The 22,957-nt window shown below is 45.7% G+C and overlaps 1 protein-coding gene across 6 annotated transcripts in view; it reads left to right on the top strand.

Moving 5' to 3' along the window:
- Positions 1-22,957, top strand: part of Hs6st (heparan sulfate 6-O-sulfotransferase) — a 476,371-nt gene that overhangs the window by 151,745 nt on the left and 301,669 nt on the right. The gene's annotated exons all lie outside the window — the stretch shown is intronic.

Genomic DNA, 22,957 nt, shown 5'->3' with positions numbered 1-22,957 from the left:
AACTTCCTGCTCCCAGCTATCAAGCCACTTAGATGCTGACTGTAGAACATGAAAGTCTTTGCTTTCAAGGGTGAGGCCTTCTGCAGCAAAGCGACGATTGAGGGCATCAAAAAGATCATTCATTAGGAGCGTAAACTCTACAGTTGCTTCGACATTCTCAAGCCGTGGTGCGCCTCTCCGTGCATAGAAGGAAATGCCCTTAGCAACTGAGTTGCTAAAAATTTGCGTGGCCAGCTTCACTCGCATTTTCAGCATATGTGATGAATTGACATGACAGAAACTCAATTTTGGGCACACCCTAAGCTCTGCTGCATTTTTGGTGTCAGCAACAAAAAGTGCATCATAGCACGACCACTTAATAAATTTCCCCTTTATTTTCAAAATTTTCTTGTCATAAAGACGATTTCTAATACACTTGAACAAGTGTGGGGTATCTGCCACGGCATACACTTTTCTGGATGGATCTAGAGGATCCTCGAAAGCATTCACGACATGTCCTAGAGCACCACTTACGCCAAGCTGCTTCCACATGGCCCTATTAGTAGATGCACCGTCACAGACCACACCATCAACATAAACTCCTGCCTGCTCTAAATGCACAATGCACTGAAGCAACAGCTGGGCAAGGAGTGTACCCTTAGTTGCTCCTTTTGATGCGAATACTGCCACCGGTTGTAAATAGCTTTCAGCAAAAGGAGCAAAAGCAAACACTAGACCATGGTCGGCCAGCTCATTGCTTTGTCCACCTTGGTCTCCATAGTCAACAAGTCCAGCATATGTCATGTTCTTCGAGTTTACAGTCATCTCTTTCCTGACTTGTATCTCATCTAGAATGAGCATACCTCTGCATTGAAAGGGAGTCTTCTTTGCCAATTTAATTTTGAGAGCTTTAAAAAAGTGCTCATCAAAACCACATTTGAGCCCCACCATGCTTATATATCTTCTAATGGTGGATGTGCATGGCATTGGCAATATGTTATTGCTTCGTAAAAATGCGTAAGTAGAGGGGCTCCTGATGTTCAGCAAGAGGCATAGCAGCAGCCAGTCATCTGTATAGCGCCTATTATTTTTTGTAGTGCACTTAGCTGCAGATATACATTCTTGCACAAGAAGAAGCTGCATTGGTGGGATATCGAGAGATTGGAGTTTCTTTGTGATATCCTCCTCTTGCAATTTAATTATTTCAGCTCTACTCTCCTTCAATTCTTTAGTGATTAGATGGTTGCGCTTCAGCAGCCGTGCTTGGGCCTTCTGCAAAAGAGACCTTGCATGACGCAAAGAATCAACTTTGTGTTTCTTGGTAGGTGAGACAGACAGCCTGATGCGCTTCAGTGGTTGCCTCTGTTTCACTCGAGCAGCTTGCCGCTCTGCATGGATTCTGAGGGTATCAAACAGACTGCTGCATGCACGACATATACTTCCCTGCGGTAACAACATTTGGCACCTTTTATGCCTCCATTTGCTTTGGCAGTCAACGAAAGCAGACTCAGGCTCCACAGAAGGAAAGTCCTTCAAACTGGGTCTCCCACCACTGACACGTACACTGTCAACAGTTTTCAAGAGATGTTCAACTTGTGATGTCGATTCAGCAACATTATTTACACCCACTGCACTACAATCAACCGGCTTGCCAAATATATACACTTGCACAGCCATGTCACTATTTACATGCACAGTTTTTCTGTTAAAAAGCACACATGCCCCATCACTTGCGCGCAGCAGAGAGGCGTCGTGGAACACGAGGTCACGATACCCTTCCAAGTCAATGCGATGTACACCCCACGATGGCGTCGGAAGGCACAAAGTTGACGCTGCGCAGAACACTTCATCAAAAGCTGAAGTGCCGGGGTCACTTGCCGCGACGACATCGCTGTTTTTGTTGACTTCATCTGAATTTTGGGCTGTTGCTGCTTGTTGCTGGGTTTGAAACCCGATGCTGGTACCGCTGCTGGTCCCGCCTGTGCACGTAGAGCAAACTGCACGGCAAGAAGCCGCCTTGACTGTTTTCGAGGAGTCTTCATCTTCTTTGACAAATAACTAGGCGCTCCTTCAAAAATAGTTGGCAGGGCGTCCTTTGAAAGTCCTGCTCTTCTGTTGCCAGACATCAGAACGTGGTCATTCAGTTTTGCAGACCACATTTTCAAAATAAAATGTGGAGCGAAATGTTTTTCGCACACACGGTCTGTCCGTTGAAGCACGCGGTCTTTGCGAGGGATCGCCCGCCTCCATGCTTCAAGCCGGGCTTGGTCGTGCGGTGGCGTAAAAAGTGAAAAATTTTCTTTACACGACTTATAGCCGGTATTGCAGTAAGGTACAAAGCACTTACCCATCGCGAAGCACACTAAATCACGCGACCACGTTCACAAACACAAGTCACATTTTCGACGTGAAGCAGCATTGAGTGACGGGACAGCAAGGGGCGCGCGGCGGGGGAGCAAGCAAGAGGTAGGATGGATGGATGGATGGATGCTATGAGCGTCCCCTTTATAACGGGGTGGTGACAAGTATGCCACCAGGCTCGACAAAAAAAAAAAAAAACTTTTTTCTTTTTTCTTTATGTTGGCCTAATGCCTCTACTTCGATAAATTCTATCTTAATGGAAAAAAGGTAAATTTTCAGCTTAAGTTCTCTGCCATTTACGGCACACTGTCCATATTTTATTTTTCCAATATTTATTTTTGTCCTTTCTCTCTAATTTTCTGCCACCAATACTCTAACCGTCTCTTACTTATTTCAATCGCGGGTGTGTTCAGCTTTCCATTGTTGTCCCTAAAACCCAAGGCTTCCTGTAGGCTCGTGCCCAAACGTACACCTGGGTGGATATCTCCACATTCAATCAGAACATGCTCCGCCGTTTCCTTATCTTTCCCGCAGCATGTGCATTGTTCTTCTTCTTTACTGAATCTTGCTTTATAACTACGCGTTCTAAGGCAACCCGATCTCGCTTCAAACAGTAAAGCGCTTCCCCTTGAATTATCGTAAAATGCCTCCCTCCTTATTTCATTTTTGCCCTTTCGGTAGTTACTCAAAGCCGGTTTTTTCTCCATAGCTGCCATCCAGTAAATCCTCTCCGCCTCCCTGACTTTTCCCTTAACGCTCTTTGTTGACATATGGCTCACAATACCAGCCGTATATTTACTAGTGAGTCTTCTAGTTCTTTTTCTCCACTGTGTGTCCACGCTCTTCCTATACAAATAACGGAACACCTTCTCTGCCCATCTACTCTCCTTCATATTTCTTAGCCTTTCTTCGAACCTTATTTTGCTCTGCGCTTCCCTCGCCTCAAAACCTGCCCACCCCATATCGCCCTTTACAGCCTCGTTTGTCGTCTTCCCGTGAGCACCCAACGCGAGGCGTCCCACAGTCCTTTGATTTACATCCATTCCCGATTGCACCTCTGCCCTCATGCACACCACTGAGTTCCCAAAAGTAAGCCCTGGAACCATTACACCCTTCCACAGACCTCGAAGCACCTCATACCTATTGTATCCCCACAACGCTCTGTGCTTCATTATTGCCGCATTCCTCTTTCCTTTTGCTGCCGAGGCTTTTTCCTGTACCTCCATGTATCTATCACTCTCATTTACCCATACTCCAAGGTACTTGTATTCACTTACCCTCGGTATTTATTGGCCTTGTATGGACACCGTCTGATCACAGGGATCATTAAATACCATCAAACCACACTTCGTTACACTGAATCCTAGTCCAAGAGCTTCACCTTCCCTTCCGCATATATTCGCCAGCTGCTGTATATCATCTCGACTGTCCGCAAATAAGACGATATCGTCCGCATAAAATAAACCTGGAAGCTTCTGCTCAATCATCATGCCGCCCTGTTTGTGTGACAGATTAAAAGCAATGTTGCTACCTTCTAGCGCTTTTTCCATACTCACCATGTACAGCATGAATAACAGTGGGGACAAAGGACATCCCTGTCTCAGACCCCTGCTAACCTCAACGTTCTCTTTGCTACGCATTCCTTCCCACTCTATGCAAACTGTATTTTCTCGGTATATCTCCCTCAAAAGCTGTATACAGTCGTCGCCCATGCCCATTCCTTTCAATATATCCCACAAAATTTCCTGATTAACGTTGTCGTATGCCCCAGTGATGTCTAGAAAAGCCACGTACAAGGGCCTATTCTCTATTTTAGATATTTCTATACACTGAGTGAGAACAAACAGGTTATCGTCTAACCGCCTGTCGACTCGAAATCCGTTCTGAAGTTCTCCCAAAATATCGTTATGTTCGGCCCATGTTTCTATTTTCATTTTTACTGCTTGCATCGCCAACCTGTATAGTACCGATGTAATGGTTAGTGGTCTATACGAGCGAATCTTGTCCTTTTCTCCCTTGCCTTTATAGATTAAGTTCATTCTACTTTGTCGCCAACTGTCCGGTATTTGTCCGTCCTTTAAGCTTTTTTCTACTGCTTTTAACAATGCTTCTTTAGTGTTATGTCCTAGTTCGTTAATGAGGCTAACGGGAATCCCATCTAAACCCGCGGCAGTGCGCTTTGGAATTTTTTCTTCGGCCTTTTTCCAGTTGAAATTATCTAGTACTAGCTCTTCCTCTGTTGCTTTCTCCGCCACACTTTTACTCACCGGGGAGATCCCCTGGACGCTCTTTTGAAACGAATCGGCTGTTACCTTTTGGATGTAACCTAGCGCTTCGTACCCTTCCAATTGATTTCCTCCTTCATCTAGAATATGTTGTTGCGTTGTGACAGACTTCCTACCTAGCGCCTTTATGTGGCTCCAAAAAATTCTAGGCGCGGCCTTCTTTTTTTCGTGTATCTCTGTCATCCAGCGTTCACTTTCACCTTTAATTTTTGCCTCTACCAATTTCTGTACAAGGGATTTTTTCTCCAAATATATTTCCCATATTTTTTTGACTTCGTCCTGCGGCCGCTTCTCCTTTTTTGCCTTTCTATGCTCCCGTGACGCTTCGCGTCGCTTCTCGATCGCCTCCCGGATTTCCTTGTTCCACCAACTTTTTGGCTTCCTTTTTCCTTTCCAGCAAACGGTTTTCTTCTCTTTCCCTATCTCCTTCGTCATTAGATGTAACAGCTCCCTATACTCCCAGTCCTTGCCTGGTATTTCGCCTACTTCTTCCTCGACTCTTGCGGCTATATTTATTATTTGTTTGTCATTTAAATACGAGCTGCCAGACTTTGATTCCATGCTCATATTTTTAGTTTCGTATCCCATTTGTAGTGTTATTCGTTTATGATCACTACCCAAGCTGTTAATGCCTTCCTCATCTATCCTCATTTCTGTCAGTTTGTGGTAAATTCCTTCAGTCATGAGACAATAATCAATACTTGATTGCTTGTTTCCGACTTCCCATGTGATCTGGCCGTCACATTTAGGCCCCGTGTTAACTATCTCCAGACTATGTTGCTCGCAAAGATCTAGTAATAACTTCCCATTGGTGTCTGAATATCCGTCAAGGTCATGTATGTGGGCATTCATGTCCCCTAGAAGGATGATTTCGGCCCCATTACCAAATTCCTTAATATCCGCACTCATGCAATCCACTATCTCCTGATTCTTTTCTCTGCAGTTATTCCCCGTCCACAAGTAGGCTACCCCTAGCCACGTTTCCTTTCCACCTACTGTGCCCAGAACCCAGAGGTGCTCTGAACACGTCTGTTTCACTCTAACCCATTTGGCTCCGCGGTGAATTAGCATTCCTACACCCCCACCTTTCTTTTCCGATATGGTCCTGTTACATCCTTCCCAAACATAATTTTTAATATGTGGTGGCTCTTCCAAGTCTCTAAGGTGTGTTTCTGTAACCGCATACACGCCTATCTGTCCTTTGTTTAACTGTTCCTCAATCTCTAACCATTTTGCCTTCTTTCTGCCACCCTGCATGTTTATGTAACTAATTGCAACACGCGCCTTTTTCCTTTTTCTTTTACCTTTTTTCTGGTTTTTCGCAATTCTACCTGTCAAAGCATCTTCCTGGTTGTTTTCCCTGTTACGAGCTACCCCGGACTCCGAAGGGCCCGTGAGCCCCCCAAAAAAGCTACTGCGCGTCCTGCCAGTCGCCAGCCCACCTCGTGTCCAAGCCTCTTATCGGTAGGTGGCTAGTTTGGTGCGCCCTCTCTGGAGGAGCTTCCTAACCAGAACAGCATGTGCCTCTCCTCGCGAAGCCGCCGCTATGCGCCGTTCTCTCGCCTAAACTACTCTTACACCGTGTTCCAGGCATAACTTTTTACGAGACTGGGATTGATGGAAAACTTCATTTCTTCAGAAGCAAACTGCGGACGATTCTGTTAAATAACCATCAATCCAATACTAGGGAGTTTTAGAATAGCGCACCGCGAGCCCTTGCGGTGCGGTCGCTGCCACTGCGCATGCGTCGTAGCGCGAGTCGGCGTTCGCGTTCACGGATTGCACGCAGAAAATCCGAAATCGCGTGCGGCGATCGTGGCCCGCAAGGGCCTTTTCGAGGCTACGGTGTCGCTGCGATCGTGCGTTGCAGTGCAGCAGTGCAAACGTTGTTCTAAAACTCATATGGCGCCCGCAACGTCCGCAGTGCTTCCAAATGGTATTTTAAATCTCCCTACTGACAACCTAAGCTTACCTTTTGAGGGCTCCTGTTGAGTGATAAACGCTACCGCTACGCCCGCAACGCCCACAAGCTTTGTGTATAGTATTCCCATTCTCGACTATTTGCTTGCACTTTCTGTGTCTCAATGAATCTTGCTTTGTGTTGAACCTCTGCCTTTATTGTTGAGGTAAATTTTAATTAATACTTTTCAAAGCTTGCTATTAGTTGCTGGTGTGAGAATCCCGATTTGCGGCCACTTCGTTTTCTTTTTCGCCCTGTACGTTTTCGTGGAAAGTTTTCCACGCGTAATTCTCGCAACCCCCAAATTTGCATCGGTTTTCCGCCCAAAAAAGTGCAAGGAGTATGCGAGTAAATACGATACATATCTTTTGCAATGCTTGATAGTGCACTGGCTTTTTTTTTCTTTACAGGACTGGTGACACACGAAAGATATTGAAGTTTATTGTGTGCTGAAAAAACCACTCGAACGCCGCACTGTTGCCCTCATTTCTTCAGACGATGTGATATATTGTCACGCAGCAAAGGACGACGCAGTTGTCTATAAGGAAAACAAGTTTATTGGAGCGAACGTGTGCTCCCCTAACAACTGAAAGAATACACAGACGGCGAAGCAGTGGTCGGCAAAACGACGTGCACGCTAGTGAGCGTTGGCGATCGAATGTCGCGGCATCGGCTGTGCGGGAATTTATATCCCTCGGCGCGAGGGTTTCTCGAATAGCCGAATTGTATCGAGAACGCTGGGATAGCGTTTGCTCGAAACGCTGTTCGATAGCGTTTGTTCGAAACGCTGTGATAGCGTTTGTTCGAAACGCTGTGAAAACAGTGATAGCACAGGCCGGCGCAGCCAGGCCGAAAAAACAAAACACAAATAAACAAACCCAATGCATGGTTCGCGGCATTACCCCCCCCCCCCCTCTAAGAGTGCATCGACCCGATGCTAACATGAGGGACAGTCCAAACAAATTAAAATAAAAGTTCGTCATTGTCCGTAGAAAGGTTTTAAGCGAACCACATGGACGACTTCGGGCCGCGTGCGTCGTCGTGATGTACGGGAGTCACCATCAGGGATCATTTCGTACGTTAGTTCGCCAACACGTCATAGAATCCGGTAGGGCCCGAAATAGCGTCGTAGAAGTTTCTCACTGAGTCCACGTCGTCGAATGGGAGTCCAAACCCACACACGATCTCCAGGATGGTTCTCGGCGTCGGAGATTGTAACGTCCGGCATCCACCAGTTGCTGGTCCGTTATATGAACTCGAGCGAGCTGGCGGGCCTCCTCCGCACTTTGGAGGTATCCTTGGACGTCGGCGTTGTTGCAGCTCGCAGAATGCCTTTTCTTGGTCGTTTTCCCAGCTGAAAGGGGTGCTTTCTTTCGTCAGACGCGTGAGTGGCTCTGCAATGCGTGCGAAGTTTGCGACGAAGCGCCGGTAGTATGCGCACAGTTCGAGAAACCTTCGCACACCCTTCTTATCTTTCGGCCTTGGGAAGTTCGCAATGGCTGATGTTTTTGCCGGGTCAGGTAGGACTCCCGCGGCGTTCACGACGTGACCCAAGAACTTGAGTTCCTCGTACGCGAAACGGCACTTCTCAGGCTTCAGCGTTAACCCCGACGTACGAATGGCCTCGAGTACAGATTCCAACCTTGTGAAGTGTTCGTCGAAAGTCGAACGAAGGTATACGAGGCAAGTGTGCCACTTCAGGCCTGCTAGGAAAGTGTCCATGACTCTCTGAAACGTTGCAGGCGCCGTGCACAGCCCAAACGGCATCACCTTGAACTCGTATAGACCGTCCGGGTTTATAAATGCAGTCTTCTCTCGGTCTCTCTTGTCCACTTCTATTTGCCAGTAGCCGGTCTTCAGATCCATGGATGAGAAGTACTTGTAGTGGCAGAGGTGGTCGAGGGCGTCGTCGATTCGTGGCAGGGGGTACACGTCCTTTTTGGTGATTTTGTTTAGTCTCCGGTATTCAATGCAGAATCTTAAAGTGCCATCTTTTTTCTTCGCGAGTACAACCGGCGCAGCCCGCGGACTTTTCGATGGCTGTATTATGTCGTCGCTGAGCATGTCATCTACTTGAGTCAGGGTGGCTTCGCGCTCGTGTGAAGAAACGCGGTATGGTGACTGTCTGGTAGGTCAGGCTCCATCTTCGGTTATTATCCGCTATTTCGCCAAAGGTGTCTGACGTAACTTCGAGTTCGAGGAAAAACACTCGCTGCAGCGACGGAGCAACTCCAGTAATCTGTCCCGATTTTCTTGCGACAGTGGCGGGTTCACGTCGAAAGGATGTGGCAGCCTGGAAGCATCTGCGCGTGCGCGTTCAAAGGTGGCGACCGCGATCACTTGACTCGCTTCTTGCGTCTCTTCGAGGAACGCACTTGCAGCGCCCTTGTTTAGATGCTGGTACTCCTCGGTGTAATTGGTGACCAAAATGTGGGATCTTCGTTGCTTAAACCGCGCAATGCCTCTTGCGACAGACACTCCGCGGTCCAGAAGCAACCTTTGGTCAGTCTCCACGATAGCGTCAACGTCAGGAGCAGCACCTTCACAACAGACGGCGATCATGAAGCTTGCGCGGGGTGGCAGGGTGACCTGATCGTCGGTGATCCTTACAGCAGCACGGTGTCCGAGGTTCGGCTGCGGCGTCGTGAAGTGATCGGAAGAAAACTTTATCGACCCGGTCTGCAGATCAATTATTGCGCCATTTCCGTCAAAAAGTCCATTCCGAGGATTAAGTCGCGGGAGCAGTTAGACAAAATGACGAACTCCGCAGGGTACGTAGTGTCGTCTATGGTGACGCGCGATGTGCACAATCCACTTGGGGTCACGAAGTGGCCTCCTGCTGTGCGTATGTGCGGACCGTCCCATCTGGTCGTAACTTTCTTTAGCTTGGACGCGAATGTCCCGCTCATGACCGAGTAGTCGGCTCCCGTGTCGATGAGGGCGACTACGTCAAGGCTGTCGATGGACAACTGGACGTCGGATGCCGCTTTCCTCGAATTTCGGGTGCGTCGGGGCGTCGTATCGCGGCTTGCGCGTGTTGATGGTCGGGCACTATGCGTCGTCATCGTCGTCTTCTCAGCGGCAGGCTTTGTCATTTCGGGTACGCGTCGCGCAGCGTAGCTGTCGTCGTTTTCGGGGATCTCGTCAGGGTGTCGTTGCGTCGTTGGAGGGTTTTCATTTTTTCGCCGTTGTGCAACTTCACCTCCAGAAGTTGCTGCTTTTAGTTTCCCCCTCGTGGGCTGGGGGACCGTCCACGGGCGAAGTCAGAATTGCTGCGACGGTTGGGAGATTGGTACTGGTAGGGCGACGGCGAACGGTTGAAACGGGATGGTCCACGGCTGGTGTTCGACAGGTATTCTTCGATCTCAAATGGGCGCTGGCCGGCTCGTGGGTGGGGTGCGTCGACGGAGAACCCACGCAAACCCAGCCTTTTGTACGGGCAGCGGCGGTAGGCGTGGTCGGCGTTCGCCACACCTCTGGCTTTCGCCACACCTCGGTCTTCCTGGGCGCCTGGTTTCGGGTTACAGGGGGTCGGGCGGGCGACATTGGGCGGCGGTATGGCGGGGCCTCTTGATAACGGGTTGGGACGGGTCGGGTTCGACGAGCAGCAGCAGAGTAGGTCATCGCTTGTGGTTCGTAGGATGCTTCCGACGGCGTAGAATTCCCCTGTGCTTGCTGAACCTCCTCGCGGACGACGTCAGTGAGGGAGTCGACTTGGGGCTGCGGCGTTGCTGGGAACAATTTCCTCAGTTCCTCGCGAACGACGGCGCGGATGGTCTCCGGCAAGTCTTCCGTCGCCAATCCAGGGGCGTTTACCGGGTTCACCGAAAGGGTGTTGAGTGGTCTATCGTATTGCCGTGAACGCATATCCAAGGTCCTCTCGATCATCGAAGCCTCGGTGACGAACTCAGCGATGGTCTTAGGGGGTTGTGGATGAGTCCAGCGAAGAGCTCTTGTTTAATTCCCCGCATCAGAAAGCGCACCTTCTTCTCTTCTGCCATTTCGGGGTCAGCTCTCCGGAACAGCATCTTCATCTCCTCAGCGAACAGCACAACACCTTCGTTAGGGTTGCATTCGCGTCTCCAACAAAAGGGCGGCTCGTTCTTTCCGCACAACCGTAGCGAATGTTTTGAGGAATTCGCTCTTAAAGACAGTCCAGTTGGTTAGGGAGCCTTCATGGTTCTCGAATCACGTTCGAGCTGCATCCTCCAAATAGAAGAAGACATGACGAAACGTTTCTTCGTCATCCCACCTGTTAAAGATGCGGACGTGCTCCAGCTTCTCCAGTGACTCTTCCGGGTCTTCACCAGGAGATCCTCGGAATGATGGGGGCTCACGAGGTTGTTGCAGAACGACGGGAGGGTTGGTAGCGCTAGTCATGGTAACTGCGTTGATCATCGTGGTTTTTACGTCTTCTTTCCTCTTTTTATCCGGGAGCAGTCCAAACTCTGGCTGAAGGCCTTGCTGTCGGCGGCTGACACGAGTTGGGCGTGCTTGTCGTGTTGGGCTTTCTTGTCACCGTGGCGACCGCTGCTTCGCCGTCTGTGTATTCTTTCAGTTGTTAGGGGAGCACAAGTTCGCTCCAATAAGCTTGTTTTCCTTATAGACAACTGCGTCGTCCTTTGCTGCGTGACATCTGGTAAAGGTGCGGGGTACATGAACCCTAAGCCATTGCCAAGCCGACAAACAAACCCAATGCATGGTTCGCGGCAATGTTATGCATGTATGGTATGACCAAAATATTTCTATCTTCTTGCCTCGACTGGCTTCCATGTTGGCCTGTTGAACGTGTCCCGGGCAGTTTTTCTTCTATTTATGTAAATTGCTTCCGCTACCGATGTGAGCAGCTTTTGCGGGTAACCTGCTCTAGCGCTTGTCTGTGTCTCTTCTTCATATCTTCGGCTTGAGTTCGCGCTGTACGTATTTCATTAAGCTTTGGAAGTACGCGTGCTACCAGTGCACACACTGTCTTCTACAGTGTGTGTAAAAAGACAGTGCGTGTAGTTGTCATTTTCGCAACCGTGCATGAAACCGCGGCCGTTCGACACGATCATGTATATATGGCGACGACGCTACTGATAGAACTTTGAAAGTGTGCACCCGTCCAAGGCTCGACTAGTCAAAGCAACGCTGCTTTTAGCGAACTCTGTGGACAAATCGCGGCAATTGTAATCATAGATAGCTTGAAACGACTTAAAAGGCTTGTGGATCGAAAACAAAACTACCACTTGCCGCAATCGTCGCGCACAAAACCGCGGTCGCGGGCATGCAATGGCGATCTGCTTTCCAGTATTTGAATCGATAAGGGACATGGGTAATGTTGTTATAAGTACACACGGTATTGAATCATTGCTTCAAAGGCTCGACTCTTCTAAAGCATGTGGTCCTGACGACTTGCCCAATTTTCTGCTTAAATCATCCGCTGAATCAGTAGCAAAGTACTTAAAAATTATATTTGATAAATCACTACTCAAAGATTCCCTTTCTGATGATTGGAAAGCAGGCATTGTGATACCTATTCATAAGTCTGGCCCAAGAAGCGACGTTTCAAACTACCGCCCGATATCGCATGACATCTGTTGAATGCAAAATAATGGAGCGCATTCTATTCACAAGTATTGTAGCTCACTTGAATACTCATTCTGCGATTACGTCATCCTAACATGGATTACGTAAATGTTTCTCCTGTCTTACCCAATAATTGGAATTTACAAATGACAATACCTCAGCATTAGATAAATGGCTTGTGGTTTAATGTATTTTCCACGATTCCAGGAAAGCCTTCGACACAGTACCCTACTCATTGCCCATAGAAAACATGCTCGCATATAATAATAATCTGGTGGTTGTCCCATGGATTAAAAAATATCTCGCATTACGACGGCAATTCGTGGTTATAAATGGGGTCCGGTCGTGCTCACAAACGTTTCATCTGGTGTACCCCAGGGCTCTGTCCTGGGGCCTTTGCTGTTCTTATTGTGCATCAATGATATTATATTGGTGATGGTTTGACATCGCAGTTGAGGCTGTTTGCAAATGACTGTGTGGTTTACCAAATCACTAATGGTACGGAAGACCACAATCTGATTCAGCAGGACCTTGATCGAATCGGCACATGGTACACCAGATGGTGCATGCAGCTAAACCTCAGAAAAACTATCAATATCACTTTCACAAGGAATAAGAACCCTATAAATTACTGCTACACCCTGAATAACACTGTGATTGGTGAGGTTAACGAATTTAAGTACTTAGGCGTTTTGTATACTTCTAAATTATCATGGAAGAAGCAGGTTGACTACGTAACCGCAAAGGCGGGAAATATGCTGGGCTTCGTTCGCAGGAACTCTGTTGCATTCAGTCAGTCCACACGTGAGCTACTCTTGCAAGACGGGCGCGAGGTCCGTCTTCGGGTACGCTTGTGTAGTGTGGTACCATCCAACGGCACGTGACGCTAATAAACTTTAAAACGTTCAGAATCTCGGTGCGAGGTACGTGTCCCGTCAATAATTTCAGTCCAACAAGAACCAAGAAGGAACTTAAGTGGGATACCCTGATAGAACGACGCAGAAAGCTGCGCCTGAAGATTTTTCATTCCATATATACTATGATAATAATATTATACAGAGAAACATGTATATAATGGTGCCTCACCATACGTCACATCGCATGGACCATGAGCGAAAAGTACGTGAGGTTCTTTGCCAAACAGAATTTTTTAAGAAATCACTCTCCCAAAATATTCCAAGATTAGTTGGAATAAGCTACCCGCTAACATCGTCAACGTAGGCTCAAATGAACAGTTTTTTTTGCCCTGCTGAAATGATTGTTTCCTTTATATTTTCGGACGTATTTATCTATTATAGTTAATTAAATCTATTATTATTGTATGTTTTATTTCTCCTCTGAGGGTATGTGCAAGAGAGCCGTGGCAACATTTCGAAATCAAATCACTTATTTGTTGAAGTGACTTAACCTGGAAGTACGTGTGTGTGTGTGTGTGTCTTTTTTGGCATTTATATTGTATAGTTCTTTGAATTACGAATGTTGTCAATCTGCTGTAGCTATTGTTGTTATTGTTACGATTGTCCACGCTTTATGTATAACAAATAATGAACTGTCCAGATTGCTGTAAACCCCTTTCCCACTGTAATGCTCCTGGCGTTGTAGGCACCGAATAAATAAATAAATACAAGCTTCAAGGGCACGTGGCTGACACAGTAGCAGATTAAAAGCGGTAAAAACGTAATGCAGCCTAGAAGCGTTTTGGCGTACCTGTCCAAAGAATCTAGTAGCGAGCAAAACCATAGCTTTGACCTGCGTTTCGCGGCAGCCAGCCGCGCTGTCCCGTTCATTCACGTGTGAATACATATGCGACTTGTTTTGATCAATATCGATTTTTTCGCTAGTTTTTTAATGAGGCGAAATTTCGGCATTATTTGCACTCCCCCTTTGAGACTCTCACCTTTGTGGGAAACCCTTCCCTCGTGTGTTCGGCCACTCTAAGCGATTATGAAACTGCAACGCCGATGTTTGTGCTTGCGTTTGAGACCCTCTCCCTCCTGTTTCTGGCGATTATTATTTATTTATTTTTGCCAAAAATTGGGCAAAATAATTCAGCGCATCCATTTGACTTTTAGTAGCAAAACATAATTATGCTTGTCGCTAGAGGCAAATCCATCACAGCTATGGACAAAAGAAAAAAAGTCGGTCATCCTCTTCCTTCCTTGCTCGGGGGTTTTACGAATTTCTTTGTTGCCAGGTTGGCAGTTACGGGTAAGTGATGGTTGTGCAGTGTTCCGGCTTGTGACAAGGGACGAAACATTTGGACGGAGGACGTCATGTGCACATGTGTAGTTTCGTGTTCGATATGTGACAGTAAGAACTTGCATGTGCGTATTAGAACATCTTTTCTCTTTCGCTTACTATGCTACCCTTAAGTATTAGAACAACCGTGTTTGAGTGTCACTTGCACCGTGCACAAGGTCACTGCGGTTGCATAATGTTGACGTCAGTGAGCTTTTACGTGGAACACGGGCAGTGTGACTGGGCGCAGTCTCGGCTGCATGAGATGAAATGCAACCATAGAAGGTGGCAAACGGCAGATTGTGTTTTGTGTCCAGTGCGCGAATATAAATATCGTAAAAACATTGGCACCACTCTCGCTGTAGTTGGTGCATTAAGGCCAAACCCCATAAACGCGAAAATCCACGCGACACGACGAGAGATGCTATAGGCGATGAAACAGTGCGTTCGGGAGACGTGTCGCGTGCTCGTTTTCGCGCGATCGCTCGGTTTTCAAGATTTTTAAAGCGTCGCCCATCGCCCTGAAGTGCTGGGATCAAGCAGCCAATAACAAAGAACTGGAAAAGGGTATGCATCAGTGATGTACTGCCGGTTGTTTCCACGTGTTTTTTAACGTTACTTGCTGTTTAATACTACGACAAAATGATTTCACCAACGGTATCACACTGGCCCATGGTGCCCAGTTTTATTGATTTTGGATCGCCAAGACACACGCGCCGCACAGCCCACGTGCTTTTCGAGCCAGAGAGAGAGTCTTGATCTTTCTGCATCACATCCGGATGTAAACAAGAGAGGAGAATTTACCCAGTTGCTATGGCTGACTTCCGGCTTCACCACTGTATAAGTGGATAGCAGAATCGTGGTTCACGCAATGGAATATGGGCGATGGCGCCCGTCTGCATCGACTTCCGATTCGAGACCCCGTGATGCCCTGCGGACATAACGGCGCTACCACAGCAGGTGAAAGCACAAAGAGAAACGAGCTGCAAAGTCTTGTCAAGTGTTTTTATTTGCCAGACTGAGTTACAATCCTAAAAAAAAACGTTAAATAGCAACATAACTACACTTTTCCGAAAAATAAACCAATAGCTGCTGTCTATTAAGCCAAAATTCTCAATCGCGTGCGTTTTGAATTTCCCTTGCCAGCATTAAGAGTTATGATGTAATTATGCACGCATGCAGTGTGCCTCTTCTGTCCACGTTATTCTGCTTTGCCGTGCGGAACTCAACACAAAATGCACTTCTAGTAACGGCTGTCGACAGCAGCAAAGTACCAACACTCTCACTAACGTTTGTGAGAACAGTATTCTAAATTTGATTGATAAGTGGGGTTTAACGTCCCAAAACCACCATTTGATTATGAGAGACGCCATAGTGGAGTGCTCCGGAAAGTTCGACCACCTGGGGTTCTTTAAAGTGCACCCAAATATGAGCACACGGGCCTACAACATTCCCGCCTCCATCGGAAATGCAGCCGCCGCAGCCGGGATTTGAACCCGCGACCTCCGGGTCAGCAGCCGAGTACCTTAGCCACTAGACCACTGCGGCGGGGCAGTATTCTAAATTTAGAGTAATAGTAACCACCACAGCCACAGCGCTAACAACACAATTGTGGCCCAATGACCGCAAGTTGACACGCGAGGCGAATCACGAGACATACAACATTTACTCGTGTAATGAACCCACTCGCATAATGAACCCACGCTGCACCTTGGCCTTGAAAAAAAAACTTTTTGTAACATATATGTTCATTTTATTTCAGTATGATAGCCAGTGCCGTTGTCGATCGAGATAACGTTAAATTAAGCCATTATATCACAAAATAACAACACAATAAAAGTCAGAACATAGATTCGCAACCATGCTAAACAGTTGCGAGCAGTATGAGCGCGGACGACGTCAATCAAAATTTGAAAGACGCGGATGGATGAATGGATCGAAATATCCAGCTGTGCCCTTTATATCGGGTGGTAGCTCACGCCACCTAGCCATAAATTTAAGTACTGTCACTGTGTATTTAAGGATTGAATTCCACGCGCGCCTCGATTGTAGCCACCAATCAGTTAGCCTCCTCCTGGTTATTTCTACCCGTTTAAAGTCTATTTTGCCTTCACTCTCCCTAAACCCCAATGCTCTGAAAAATTCGGCACCATTATCTCAGACTATAAGGCGGAGCCCTTTACAGAACATTATGAAATGTGCAGCCATTTCCTCCTCCTCTCCACACGCGCTACACACCGTGTCAGTGCCTTCGTATTTTTCTCGGTATGTCTTGTTTCGCAATACTCCCGTTCTTGCCTCAAAGCGCAGAGAATTATCCCGAGAGTTATCGCAGATTTTTTCTCTTGCGAAAATTTCCTGCTTAAAAGTTCGGTAGATCTCCAGTGATGATTTCGTAAGCATTCTCATTTTCCACAGGTCCCTCTCTGTTTCCTTTACTTTCTTCTTAACCGATGTTTCCTTTTGGCTTGATATTCTGCTGTTCTCTAAATACTTGGTTGACAGTTTCCGAATTCGCTTCCCCCATTTAGTATCAACATTCTTAATGTACAAGTAGCCGAAAACATTCCTAGCCCAACGCTCCTGTTCAATTTTTCTCAATCGCTCCTCACATTCTGTCTTGCTGCTAGCTTCCCTGCCTTCAAATGATGTCCATTCCATATCGCCTTGTACTCCCTGAATTGGTGTATTCCCGTGAGCTCCTAAGGCAAGCCTACCTAATCCGCGTTGCTTAATTTCTAATGATGATGATGATGATTCCACGGCCATGTCTTGTACACACTCAGGGGAATTGGCCAAGAATCGATGACTTAATTCAGTGAGATGTTTTTTTATAACAATATTAAACCACCCACCATAGATAAAACAAAACGAAAAAAAGACACCCTAGGCAGAATAAAAGGAGCGCAATAATTGTTTGTCACTCGTTCAGATCAGACAATCATTCATTACCTTCAATAAGAATTAGCGCGGTTAAACAAAGCTCCTGTTTATGTTGGAATATTTTTGCAAGAATAATAATCACGCAATTAAAAACTTAATTATTTTACTTTCATTAAGGTACTCGTAAACTGCATCGAAAACGTTCTCGTGGCTGAAGCCCAGATCGGACGCACCGAAGGAAAGTATATTTTCTATTGTGAAGTTCAGCCACAGGAAAGCGAATGGGAGGACTAAATGTGTTTTTCTGAGCAATTTGTATCGGCAACATGATAAAAAACAGTGCTCTATTGTTTCTGATTCTGAACAAAAGTTGCATAGCGGTGATATCGCCATACCAGCCCTATGTGAATAGAAATTTTACGGGGGAACACTACCTCGAAATCCGGTTATTATGGTTTCCAACTGTCTTGTGGTAAACCAATAAATTTTACACGGAAATCTTGAGTAAATTCTGGTGTTTACAATATTGCTTCCATAGCGTCTGCACGAAGCGAAAGTTTTCTGTATCTTGTCGCAGTTATAGTGGTCACTTCGAGAAGGACTGATGGTACTGGTCCTTCCAATGCTGCTCGTGCTAGAGGGTCGGCGATTTAATTTACTTCTAAGCCACAATGACCAGGTACCCATACTCATTTCAGTAGCTGCAGCTGAGGAGGGACTAGCATAAGGAGCGTCTTTAAGGCCATCGATTTTGTTGACGCCGTAATCGATATACATACTGACAAGGAAGCCATGATTATGATCGCGTTATAGGCAATAAAAGGTAACTTTCACAGCGCTGGAACTATTGCCAACAGTTCAGCTTCAAAAACTGGGGTAACATCCGGTAACCTTAATGAAAAAGACCAGTCAAGCGAATGGGAGTATATACCTACACCTGTCTTTTCGTCTACTACTGCAGCATCTGAAGCTATAATATTATTTGTTTCGGCGTGTGCATGATAATGCTGCAGTCGGCTATTTAAAACCCTATAGGATTGTAATTTGGGCTTAGAGGGGAAAATCTCATCGAATTCCATCTTAAGATTCTGATTTGTAACCTGCGCCGCAATCACATCTCGAATTTTTAAATTTCTCCTATCTAGTTGTTTTCGGACAAAAGCAATCGGAAGTGTTCGAAACCGTGGCCAATGGGCAAGAAAAAAGGTTTGGGTCATTTATAAAAGCATATTCAGATCGTCTTGGCGCATAGCTATAAAATTTGAAGAACGCCTGAACCGTTAGGATACGAAAACGAGAAGGCAATGTAGGTAATCGTGCTTCCTGATACAAAACGTTGTTTGTGACAAACCTAGCAAGCCCTAGACACTATCTCAAGGCTTCTCGTTCAAGCATAAACAGAGGCTTTATTTTGTAAGCAGAAAACATCTACCCGAGAACAATACGCACCCAAATTTTAGCAGTGGTCGCATATACATTTTATATATCATCACCATTGTGCATCTGCGTAGATCATATCGACGGCTGCTTAGTCTACGAAGAATTCCTAAAGCACGTTGTGCTTTAGATGCCATGCTTTCTATGTCTGCAGTCCAGTTTAGGTTGGCATTATAAATTACTCCCAAATATTTAAAATATTCCACCTGCGGAATGGACTCTTGTTTATAACATAATAAAATTGAGATGGGATCTGATAATGAGAATATCAATACTGCACTCTTACTTACATTTCCAGCATATTCACATATCTCTGTAGATTTTGATATAAAGATTATATGTCACTATGTGCTGTGAAAAATGCAATATCATCGGCAAATACAAACGCCTTCACGTCCTGGCAATGCGTGATTGTGCTCAATATTATGTTAAATTGAACTGGCGATAATACAGCGCCTTGGGGGACACCGCGAGTTTGTTTGCACTTTGAGGATGCGCAACCATCCTTAAAACAATAAAACTCTCTTCCCCTAAAAAATTCCTTCACCCACGCCATTATATATTTTGGGATATTATGGCTCTCTAATAAGTCTAATAAAACAATATTTTACACTATCATATGCTTTAGCTATATCCAATGTCATTAGTGCCGCATGTTGCCTTGTTTTGCGAGCAAGCTGAATGCGGCTTTCTAAGTCTGCGTGTGCACACCAGATTGAACAATCTGTTCTCAAGCCAATTTGATTTGGGTGCATTATCAAATTTTCTTCCATCCATAATAAAATTCTTTTATGGAGCACTCTCTCAATGAGCTTCACTCTATCAGATGTAAGAGACATGGGTCGAATGTTTTCTATGACATATCTGAATCCTTGTCTTTTTTGTATCGGCACTATTTTAGATAATTTCCTCTCATACGGAATCCGCGCATATTTTAACGAATAATTTACAGTGTTCATTAGGTCACACGGTGATAATTTTAATAGCATTTTTATTATAGCAGCTGTGATTCCATGCGGACCAGGAGCTGATGAGGGCAAATCTTGTACCACTTGCGCTAACTCTTTCTCTGTAACTTCACTAACTTCCATTGTTAGCACTGGTTTTTGTGGATCGTAAGGCTTAGTTGATGTAAATATGTAAATCTGCACTCCTGGCTTTTAGCTACGATTTCTAACAATTTCTTTGTTTCTTCCGAGGACATAATCTAAAATCCTTTATTATTTGGAGACGGCAACACTTTATGTGTTATCATGAACCTAAATAGTGCCTTTTTGTTACTAGGTTTCGAAAGGTGATCATAATGTTTTCAATCATATTGTTCCTTAGCTAAAGAGACTGTGCGTTTAAAACTTGCAGTGTAATACTTGTATTCAAACTAGTTTTGAGGGCGCTGGTTATACATAAGTTTTTTTCAGGCTGTCTTTCTTCGTCGGAAATCCCGGGCACAGTCCGAGTTCTACCACGGACTAAGGGTTGTGATATTTGCGAATTCAGCAACCAATTCTGCCTTTTTATATGTGCTTTTGATCAGTTCGCTTAGTCTCATGGCTTTCGTATTTTCTTGTTCTTCAGAACGAGTTGTCAAAGCAGATTCTAAATATTCTTAAATTTGGTGTAATTAATAAATACTCGTGTCTGAGAGCCTGACATTATAACTTGGCAAGCAATCTCGAATAATATAGGCAAACTATCGCTGTTACTTGCACAATCACACGCACTCCACGACAAACTAGTGAGGGATGAACTCACAAAACTTAAATCTAAGGCTGAACGAGACCTATGACTAATGTAAGTAGGTGCTCTTGAATTCAGGCAACACAAGTTGTTATCCGCTGTCCACTCCCACAATCTTTTACCGCATCGATCAGTTCGGAGACCCCAGCACGTATAGTGAGAATTGAAATCGCCGATCAGAATTTTATTTTGATAACGAGATGTCACTGCAGCGTCTAAACATCGAGTATCTATTACACCTTTAGGAAAGTATGCATTTACCACCAAAAAGGCATGCAGCCTGGTAAGATTATTTGTACGGCGAGAATCTCACTGCCAGGTGACATGAGCCTATAGGCGATTTTCGCCTTGAGACTTATTCTATTATTAATAAAAAATGCCAAACCTCCACCTTTCGAAGGACGGTCTAGACGGAAAGATCTGAATCTACTTAATTGAAAAGACTGATGCATTGAAAGCCAAGTTTTTTGTAGTGCAATGATAACTGGAGAAAATTTCGATGAAAAATATATCAAATCAGTTGCTGCAGAGTGAATCGATCGGCAATTCCAATGAAGGATTTTAAGTGACCCTATTGTTGCTTTAAAATAGCCTCAGTGACGGCCTTGCTTAGAATATTTTCTTTAAAAAAATCAGCTTTAGACATTGTGTTCTTCTGGTACTTTTTGGTTTTTGAATAGACAGGTGCGATGCCTTTTTTGTACAAAGGGGATCTCGAGTGCTTTAGCGATCGGGGTTCCGTCTCCGTTTCATCTGAGTCCTGGTAAGCTCGCATTGAGACACGCTACCTTCCTCTACTGCATCTGCAGCTTCCGTAGCTTGCTGTGGCGTATTAGAGCCATACTTTTGTGAAATCTTAGAGGAGTCACAAATGTAAAGGGCTTCCGTAGCCTGCTGTGGCGTTTCAGAGCCACACTCCTTTGAAAACTCCGAGGAGTCACAAATGTGAGGTGGTGCACTGAGGTTGTTTTCCGCTGTACCAAACATTTGAGCCACCTGGTTCGATAGAATCTGGGCCAAGGACTCACGAAGATTCCCAGCGATGCGCTCCATTCCCTTCTCTACTGCCTTCTCAATTGTTCCCGCAATAGGGACATATTCCATTGTTGGCATATTATGAGCTGTAACACCGGCGTAGCCTTGTGTTCGTGCTTGTATTTTAAGTGCTGCTTCCTTCCGTGAACAGTCTTCGTTCTGCTATCTATAATTTGCAGTTCACGTATCTTTGCCGAAGAACTAGAGCTATCGGCAGCATGGGCTTCGTTACATAGGCAACACTTTTCTTTATTACACTGACAGTCACTAGAATTGTGACCTTCCCGCATACCTTGCACCTGACCGCTGACCTACAACCTTTCATTGTGCGTCCATAACGCCAACACTTTGTACATTAGAGAGGACGAGTAGAGAGCAGTTCTACTTTGTAAATTAAAGGCCAAGCCTCAATTTCTGATGGTCGGACTGATCTCGCAAAGGTCACAATCACTGACTCAGTTGATATTTTGTTCTCACCAACCACCCGTTCACACTGATAGACTGAAATAGCACCTGCTGGCCAAAACAGCTCTAGTACTTTGGAGGGTGGCATGTTGGCGCCGACGCCACGCACCAGGCCTCGGGTAAATGCTAAATGTGAAGGTATGAACGCGCTCACTGGCTGGGATGCAAACATCGAGCATTTCAGTGGATCTAGGACACAGGACTGCCTGCAGAAAAGCACAGTATGCCTCCTGTACCGAACTGGCGGACCTATTATATGAACTGTAAATGGGCCGTCACCGACTGTAATTCCGCCTGAATGATTTTCGAGTTTTTCATTCGAATGATGCCGTCATTTGTCGATACTAGAGCCACTGGAACAAATTATATTCCATTGAGCAAGAAAAGATCCATTGGCACCTCCTTCGGAACCGTAGAAGCAGACCAAAGAAAAAGGCTCCTACCCTGGCGAAGAAAAGGGCATTTTGTCATGTCTGAACTGCACAAAAACACTTATCAAACAACTATTGCACTATGAGAAACGATGATAGATTAATTAACCAACAACAGCTACTTAATTCTTGGCCACACCCCGAGAGCAAGCGAACGGCGATCGGCTAGCGGACTCGCCTCTTTACCGTCTTCTTCTTCTAATTTTGCTTGAACTTCTGGATGGATGGATTGATATGGTTGTACCCTTTATATTGGGCGGTGGCTAACGCCACCAAGCCGTGATAATTAGTGAACCAAAAACTAGATTTATTTTTTTCTTTAAATAGTGAGGTTGAGGACTCGTACCCTGCAGTGAAGGGCTTAATTTCACTCGTGCCTTGACTTTGGCCTCCAATCAGATTACCTCCTTCTAGTCAATTCTACCCGCTCAAAGCCCATTTTCCTCTCCCTGTTCCTCAACCTCAGTGACCTGAAAAGCTCAGCGCCATCATCCCGAACTATAGGGCGAAGCCCTTTACAGAACATTATCAAGTGTTCGGCAGTTTCCTCTTCCTCTCCACACTGTTAAAAATAAGGA

The sequence above is a fragment of the Rhipicephalus microplus genome, chromosome 1 (genome assembly GCF_043290135.1).
Source record: "Rhipicephalus microplus isolate Deutch F79 chromosome 1, USDA_Rmic, whole genome shotgun sequence".
NCBI lineage: Eukaryota > Metazoa > Arthropoda > Arachnida > Ixodida > Ixodidae > Rhipicephalus > Rhipicephalus microplus.
Note: the sequence above shows the minus strand (reverse complement) of the source record. Positions and strands in the feature narration are given on the sequence as shown.